The sequence below is a fragment of the Oxyura jamaicensis genome, chromosome 1, assembly GCF_011077185.1.
Source record: "Oxyura jamaicensis isolate SHBP4307 breed ruddy duck chromosome 1, BPBGC_Ojam_1.0, whole genome shotgun sequence".
In the NCBI taxonomy this organism is placed as follows: domain Eukaryota; kingdom Metazoa; phylum Chordata; class Aves; order Anseriformes; family Anatidae; genus Oxyura; species Oxyura jamaicensis.
The window spans coordinates 120,742,393-120,751,961 of NC_048893.1; positions in this window are offsets into that span (position 1 = coordinate 120,742,393).

The window sequence follows — 9,569 nt, forward strand, 5'->3', positions numbered from 1 at the left end:
CCTCTCCTCTCCTCTCCTCTCCTCTCCTCTCCTCTCCTCTCCTCTCCATTCTTTCTCATATATACCTTCTGATTTTCAAGTTCTTCAGTTTTCTATATCCCAGCTAACCCAAGCACTTATATATTTCATTAAGATTGTTACCTTTCTCTTAATATATGCCAATGGAAAGATAGTAATTTAGCTTTGCTTTATATTTTGTCTCTTACTAGTTTCTATGACTTGACTTGACTTTTCACTTCCTAAATTTATTTAACACATTAGATGTATGATTAAAACTTTAGAAATTCTCAAGTAAACTGTGCCTTTTTTTTTTTCTGATAATTTTCTTATGATATGATCATAGTGTTTTAAAAGATTTGTCAGGAAGAGTTTCCTTACAAAAAATAAACAGATAAATAATAATAAATACTTATTGTTTCAAATTACTCACCTTCAGAATCCTGCAGGTTATAGCAACACCAAATTCACTAAAAACACACAAACAAACAAACAAACAACAACAACAAAAAATATATATGCCACTCCCAGCTGTTGTTTGTGTTGTTTGGACTTCTTAGTTGTAAATTTGTTAACTTATTTGCAAAATTCATAAGTCCTGAGAATCCTTCTCTTGTTCTTGTTCTGGATCTGAATTCATCTTGCTGAAGAAACCACTGGAGTTCAGAATGCCAATTATTGCATTACATTTCACTGTATGTAAATACCTTTCTCCATGTACATAAATATTCTACAGCAGAAGCATAATACCTACGTCTTTTGATGATCTATATTTGAGGTTGTAAGGTCAATTTAGATATGAAATGTAAACCTGATCTTTGAAACATAATGCTTTTTCCAGAGCATTGGTGTCTCCAGGTATCAAGTTTTTGTTTTCTCTTTTATCCATCAGATATTTAGATTTTTTATGTAAAGTGAAACAGCTTCAACAGGACATTAGAGCCTGGCTGCCCTGATAGGAAGGAAAGTCTGGAGCTAGAGGATGTGGGAGTTCCCCTGGCAGGGTGAGCTTTAATTCCTCAGCCAGGATATGAATCTGGTGCTGAACAATGCTCAGATGATCAGTGGACTAGCAAGTGTTATATGTGTGCTGAGTGTTGATCAGGCCTTAGGAAAGATAAAATCTTCAGGAATGTCTCCTGTATTTCAGGGGTGTTTGAAGAGATCATCTTGATTATCACAGCGATAGCTCCTGGACCACCTAAGGATCATACAACTGTAATCCATAGCAATTTCTTTCAGTTTTCTGTGAGTTTCTTTCAATTTTCCTACAAATGGGTATATAGAACTGAGTCTCCTCAAAATTCTGCAAATCACAATTACATAAACTTTTCCAGCAATCTCAGTTCTCCTTTCACATCCTTGTACAAAAAGACAAGACAAACAAGCAAACAAATAAATAATGAATCAAAAAATATGTGAAAGTATTCATTTTTGTGACCTATGAGATGTACTATCATTGCAAGCAACACATCTCCTTCCAAGCAAGCTTGATAATATTTTTTTCAAAAATCTGCCTAACCATAAAAAGCATAAATTTCACAGCAATCTGTTCTTTTTCACAACATATCTCTTTGAAGTTCTCTTAAATAAATAAATATACTCATTTAGAGAAGGTTTAAGGATCACAAAAAGCCTACCAACGTCTTAGGCTCTCTCATATTCCTAATTAACACTCTTCTATTCTATCCGTTTACTACAAACACCAAAACCTTGTCTCAGAAATCTTTGCCATTCCTAAGTTAAACTTCTCTTCAAGTGTGTCAGAAACACTAATGAAAATAAAATAAAATAATAAAATAAAATAAAATAAAATAAAATAAACCTTTTCAATGTGATGATCGAATTAGCAACACTGTACTCTGATTTTGAATATACTCAGATTGAAATAGTCTGATTTTTATTTAGTGATGAAAACTGTTAACAGAATTGTGATACAAAACCAACATTTCTGACAGTTGTAGTATCAGTAGTGGTTTTTAGCTTCTGACTCATATTGTAATTTTCCTAAAAATATCAGAGCTGATTAGGAGAAGCAAATGTTTCCTAAGAATGCTTTTCCAAATAAAGTCAAAATGTCCAACTCTGAATTAAATCAGCAAAATTCATCTCTTAACTTACTTAATTTGAGTGAACTCATATTCCCTTAAACTTATGACAGAGAAATAAGGATGATAAGAACCTGTGTATCTACTGCCAAAGCCAGTACTTACCTGTTTCAACAAATTTGAAATGTTAAATCCAAGAAGCAAACTGACATGAATAGTAAAACTTTTCCTATACATTCTTCATTCTGGTATGAACATTTCTGAATCAGGGGATGAAAAACTTAAATAACTGTAAGAGTTGTGTGGGACCAAGCACTTAAGCACGTTAGTAATCTGCAGGGTCACAGGGAAATATTCTGAAATATAAAAATTATCAAAAAAATTGCATGCAATATTCATCACTGAGACCATCAATAGCATGGGAACATTTAGTGACACCTTCTTATACAGTTTCATGTTTTATCAATTGGTAGTTATATGTCCTAGACAGATGAACAAATTTACAAAAAGTAAGTACTCTAGAAGAACATAGATTATGTCTACATTAGCAAATAATGGAGACTGCCAGATCATAGAATCACAGAATATTTCTAATTGGAAGGGATCCACAAGGATCATTGAGTCCAACTCCTGGCTCCACACAGGACTACCTGAAAATTAAACTATAGTCTGAGAACGTTGTTCAAATTCTTCTTGAACTCCATCAGGCTTAGTACTGTTACCTTTTCTCTGGTGACCCTGCTCTGTTCCTCTATAACGCTCTCAATGATGAACCTTCTCCTGACATCAACCTGAACCTCCCTGGATACATCTTCTTGCTGTTCTGTCAGGACCTACTGCTGGTCACCAGAGAGAAGAACAATGCCTGCCCTTCTGCTCCCCCTTGCAGGCCACCATGAAGTCTCCCCTCAGCTTTCTCTTCCCTAGGTTGAACAAACCAAGTGACCTTAACCACTACTCATACATCTTCCCCTCTAAACTCTTCACTATCTTTGTAAACCAATTTTGAATGTTCTTTAATAGTTTTATGTCTTTCTTAAATTGTGGGGCCCAAAACTGCACACAGTACTCAAGGTGAGGCCACACCTGTGCAGAGCAGAGTGGGACAGTTGCTTTTCTTGACCAGCTAGCCGCTCTGTGCTTGATGCACCCCAGGATACAATTGACCCTCTTGGCTGCCAGGAATTACGATCTTAACACATATTCAGTTTGCTGTCAATGAAAACCCAAGATCCCTTTCTGTGAAGGTGATCCAGCTTCTCATCCCCTAGTCTGTACATATACCCAGGGTTGCCCCATCACAGGTGCAGAATCCAGTACTTGCTCATGTTGCAAGTACCTGTTTCTGTCTAGTTCTGTGCTGACATTTTGTCCAGAAGTATTATGTGAGAGCCAGTATCAAAAGCTTTGCTAAAATAATAATAATAACAATACCAACAATAATAAATCAAATTCATTGACTTTCCTTGGTCAACAGGCTGTGTAACTGTGTCATAAAAATTAGCTAAGCAAGGCTTTCCCTTTCATGAACACTTGTTGACTATGACCAATGACTGTTTTGTCTTTCAAGTTTTTTTTCAATAACTCCCAGAACAATTTTCTACATAATTTTACAAGGCACTGAAGTTAGACTGATAGGCCTGTTATAACCAGGGTCTTCTTTCTTACCCTTCTTGAAAATTGGAACAACATTTTCCAGCTTCCAGTCTACTGGAATTTTTCCAGATTCCCAAGACCATTGAAAAAGATCGAGAGAGGTCTCATGATGACATCAGACGGATATTTGAATACCTTGGGATGAATTCCATTAGACCCCATAGACTTATGAGCATCTAGGTGGAGCAGCAAATCCCACACAAGTTCTGAGTTGGCTGGGAGTTTATCATTCTTACTGTCATGTTTCTCCACCTCAGAGCTCCAGGGGTCCCAAGGCCCACCATAAGTGTTAATGACAGAGGTGAAAAAGGCATTAAATTTCTCTGCTTTATACATGTCCCTATTTGTTAGGTGGCCAACAGAATCATTTTTTGTCTGGTTCTCCTTTTGCTGTTAACACACTTTAAAAACATGCTTTTACTTTTCTCCCACAGTACTGACCAGCTCCAAGTATAATTGAAGACATGTAAACTCTAAAAGATCACAGCTCAGCCAAGCAGGCTTTCTGCCCAGCTTCCTTGACTTCTGATATTTTGGAATTGTCTGTTCCTATGTTTTTAAGAGACTACTCTTAAAAAGTGATTATCGTTGATGGACCCAACTACTTTCAAAAACAAATGCAGATTTGTAGCCAATACAGTTGGTGTCAATGACCTGCTGTCCACACTATACACCCTTTTGGAAGCTTTTCTTTGTATTGTTTCTTTTCTGATTTGAGGGACTGAAATTACATTAGCAGTTGGAGCAAACCTTTCAGCTGAATTTTATCCTAGCTTGTGTGCTCTGATGGGCACAAAAATATAATAAATGGAAAGGAGCAATACATATGGTTTTGAAAGCACATTCCTTTTCCAAACCAGTATATTATTTTAGAAGTACCCATAGACACATGCTGGTATAAATAGGTATCTTTTCAATTCTTCACACACTGGAAAATAGTCTTAATTCCTAAAATACAAATGATTTGCAAAAACAGATCAAAGTAGTGACCTCAGGGTCAGACTGTTAAGAAAAAATGTAAAGTGTTTTGAAAGGAATAATTATTCACAGAGACGTTTACCTGCTCTAGTTTGTTCCCACATGAGCAGATGGAGTTTCAAAAGATGAATTTTGCTTACACTAATGCAAAATATATAGATAGCTGTTAGTAAGTGAAAGAGGAAGTGAATAACTCTAGGACTGCTCTGTAAATAACTGCTCAGCTAAAAGGATTTTAAAACCTGTAAATAAAAAGACATAAATAAAAAAAGGTACTCTCATTTGTACCTGAGTAAAGTGGATTTAAAATGTAGGATAGTATGTCTTCAATTAGAAACATTCTAAAAAGTCATGAAAATAGTAAGACAAAAAATTTTGAACAAATCTCTCTGGAAATATTAAACCACAATATTATGATAGTCAATGAAGAAAAAATATTTATTTCAATAAATATTTATTTCAATTTTTATTACTACCTCAGAATATCAATGCACTATTTACATATGCATTTTAAATAAAGCATTTGAAGAAATAATTCTGTATCTTCCCACTGGCTATAATGAAAATCCAGACAACTGTCTCTGATATAAAAAGACTACATTCAGTTAGGTGTGTAAAACTAATTTCAGTAAATGACTTGGAGTTCTGATGCCACATGGTATGTGTTGTGTGCCAGAATCACAGGATTTGACCCATCAGCTTCTGTGGCCATACAATCTTCTCTGTAAAATAGAATAGCTGTCATTCATTCACCCCACTCAAGCAGAGAAAATAAAAGCATATAGAAAATCCATGTGTATATTATTACTCTTTTGCAAGTACATGATAAATGCTGTCAATACGTCACAAAAAAAAAAAAAAAAAAAAAAAAAAAAAGGCATCTAAAAGCATCTAGCACCTGCTGCTCTTGGTGCTTCAAGTAATTGCTCTGTTAGCAGACTGCTGCTGACTTCAAAGACTGATGATTATTCTGAGAGTGATGGGGAGGCTCAGCAGACAGGAGTATAGTGGGTTTAAGCAATTAACAAATGTTTTCACTGTCACTAGAGAGGGTGAGAGCAGATTCTGAAGATTACATTGCATTATATTACATTACATTGATTTTAAAATTACTGCTCTCAGTGCTGTTATCACATTGCTTTTGTGTTTTTCTGTTTGTTTGTTTGCCTGCTTGTACGGGATAGCAAACCAAGCATAGATGACTTCTGTTCTGAAACACTATGGTACATTTCAAAATCTGAGAAGAACTAAAACACAGGTGTAGGGCATTGCCAATAAAATTCTTTTTATATAGAAAATATTTAAACACTTAGTTTTGACCTGGTCATAGCAACTTGTAAACATAACACATAACCAATGTTATTTGACTATTTTCACTCGAGCTTCCCTTGACTGGTAACCCAGGGAAAGTGCTCCTGATGTTCCTCATGCTATCAAACTGAAAGAAAATATTTAACCAGCTACCTATTAAGTCTTCAATTAATTTCAAGTAATTGGTTTATCATACCTGTATGATATCATACCTGTCTCATATAATAACCTACATTCTTGCTCTATGACATAGATATGTTTTATTCTATGCTTGAGGAAACCATTGCTGTCATTGCTCTCAACCCTGTCCTTCTGGTTATCAACTTCCCAAACTTGATTTTTGAGTATTCAAGCATTTTGTTAATTTGGAGACTCTATTGAATTGAAAGCAAATCATGAACACAGAATGGTAAAATTGTAAGAGATCATGAAGTTAAAAAAAAAAAAAAAAAAAAAAAAAAAAAAAAACACTCTATTCCTTTATTGAGTGTACTCTTAACAGGAGCTGTTTTGGACACAACCATAAAGGCAACGGTATTATCTACTCAATTTTTGAATTTCTGGAAAAATATAAAATGATAGTAGAAACATGTTAATAGGAGAGATGCAGACAGCAGTAACAGTATTGTTCAGCAACTAAATTCTTGTCCGCATGTGAAATACTATATTTCACAAGTCCATGGCCAGTTAAAAAGCTGCTGCTAGGGTAGTTCCAGACATGTTAATTTTTCAGAAGGTGTTTGTATGTTCAAAAAATTTCATACTGCATTATTTTAATTTTTTGAATTATACAATTCCTTTTGCTCTTACATTTTTTTCTAATATTTTCAATAACAAAATGTATTGAAATAAGACTTCCTTTTGCTTTTAGTGTCCATGTGAGAAATGTGTGGGGAGCAATGAAGATTTCTTTAACTTCCTCATTTTTTTTTTTTTAATTATTTTTTTTTTTGCTGCATCTTGTAATGAAAACTTGTGAACAGGAAATATGGAGATGAGTAAACTTATTTTGAGATTGTACTTAAAATTAGAGGATTATAGATTTTGTTTCTAGTGCTGTCAGGTACTGAAACTTCTTTTATGAAGCATGTGTCTCGGTATAAATTTGTTGTACAAAATCAAAGGCAGATCAGTTATTACTGAATGTTACAGGAAGTCTGATAAGTAATGTGCCAATGTTCACCAAAAAAAAGACTCCAAATGCAAATTCAAGGAATAATTGAATCTCTCTTTCTAATTAGTCTAGACCTTATAATCTAATGTTGAACCATGGCTGTTTAGGAAGACTCTTTTTGCTAACTTATGTCCAATCTATTCTTGGAAAAGAAAGATTGAGGTAACTTAGGTTTGTGCACAGGCACTTTCTTTTGGATCATTTTTGAACTCAGAATCACAAAATAGTTGAGGTTGTAAAGGACCTTTGGAGGTCACCTTGTCTGACTCCTCTTATCTCTGCTCAATCAAGGCCAATCAGAGCTAGTTACCCAGGACCATGTTCAAGGAGGGAGACTCTACAACCTCTCTGGGCAACCTGTACCCTTGGTCATCCACTTACTGATATTCAAACAGAACCCCCTTTGTTTTAGTTTGTGCCCATAAATGTCTTTTAAATATTTAATTATAATAATTTGGGAGAGAAACAAAAGGAAGATAAATCTCTCACAATTTTAGAAGTTACAGTTTTCAGACAAGCATTATTCATTATTCATTGTAGACCACCAAATAAACTACATTGGCTTTTTCACCAGCACTGTAAGATTTCCAGTTTCAGATTATCTAATGAAATATGAAATTCTGAGGCTTGCCAGTCTAGAAAATCTTAGCATTAATTTATATTTTAGATTCAAATTGCATGAAAAAGACACTGAATTCCTAGCATATTTCCCTGATGTTTGATGAGACAAATCAATTTCAATGTGTCCCTAATGTAACTCCAGTGACGTCAATAGAGATACACTAAGGATCAGTTTAATCCATTTAACAAAATTGCCTAAATTAAAGCAGAAAGGAACAACAACAAAAACATAATTTAAATTAGTAATTCATAGGAACTCTACAGAAAATAGACATTTAAGAGCAATAATGTCACTGAAATAAATGTATATCTGATAAATCTTTGGAACTTCTGCTAAAATCTTTATTTAACACTTATGTCAAGTGTACTAGAATACTGAATGAAACAAGCACAAATAAAACCAGATGCAGGTTCTTTCTGGGAGTTGAGATGAAATGTAAATGAAACCTGAAGTGTTTTCTCTCAAGTGGCTACTCTTGCAGCTTTCCTTGCATTTGTTCACTGAGGCAGCATTAAAAAATTATTTATGTGAGCTCCTCAAGTCAACTATTTTTGAGTCTATATTTTGAAGAGGATGAGTCGAAAGAAATATTTTATTCCCTTTACTACCAGAGGCCAAAGCCGATGGGAAGCTCCGGAAAAATATGTTTTTAATAATATCATGTATCCATTCAGTTGGGTCCAGAAGCTAGGCAACATTACTTTCACAGATTACAGATGTCAGTACAGAAAACTGAGCTATCTATTCATCTTAAGCAGAGAGGTTTTTTGTATTTTTCTTCCTAGAGCTTTCAACAAGAAAAAACAAGCACTCATCAAAAAAAAAAAAAAAAAAAAAAAAAAAAAAAAAAAAAAAAAAAAAGGAGACAGAAGAAAATAATTTAAGAAATCTGGGAAAAATGGGTGATTAATCTGTTTTTCTCTCCCCTCACCAGCCCACTCTGTGATCTCAGGCTTACCACTGCTACAAGTGTGGTGAGTTGGGATGATTAGGCACTCACTAACTGCACCTGGAACTCCTGCTACCTGAATACCAGAACTTTATGATCTAGAATTCTACAGTTGGTGGGCAACACAAGAATTACCTAACCTATTCATGTAGTCAGGATCAATAAATACCGACTGAAGCTACCTCATCTACTGGTCCTATAAATGTTAGTCTTAAGCAAAGAACCCTTTTGAGCTCTCTCCAGGACTGCAGTGGGCTGTGACCTAGTATCTTCATCTGTGGAGGGATACCTATAAAGGCAATACTCCTTGAGTTTCAATGATTGTCTTTTGAATATGCTGATGTTATGAAGGGTGGGTAATGCACTGAAAGAGGAAAAGTTGTTGAGCACACAACTGAGTTTAGAAATCCTCAATACCTTTCTGTATATAAATCCTCAATACCTTAAGTTTTGTGTGAACTTTACCATTTATGAATCTTTAACTAAGATACTGTTTTTATTTTAGCAAGCACTATTGACTTATTGTGTTAGGTAGGCTAATCATTAACTGGTGATTAAGTTCTATTAAGGAAAAAAATCATGTAATCTAATCTATGATTTATCATAAATGTATCAGTACCTTAACTTTATGTATTTTTTTTTTTTTGGTGACAACACTTAGTCTTTTTCAGTATTCAGAATCTTTATCAAAGAATTCATGTGCACAAGAGGCAGTCAAAATCTTGCCCCCAAATAAAAATGGGTACACCTTTTTTCTGGCAGAGACTGGAACTAGAAGCCACATACACTTCCTGGACTTCTTGCTAGTGCTGCAGTGTTATGAATGCTACAAGT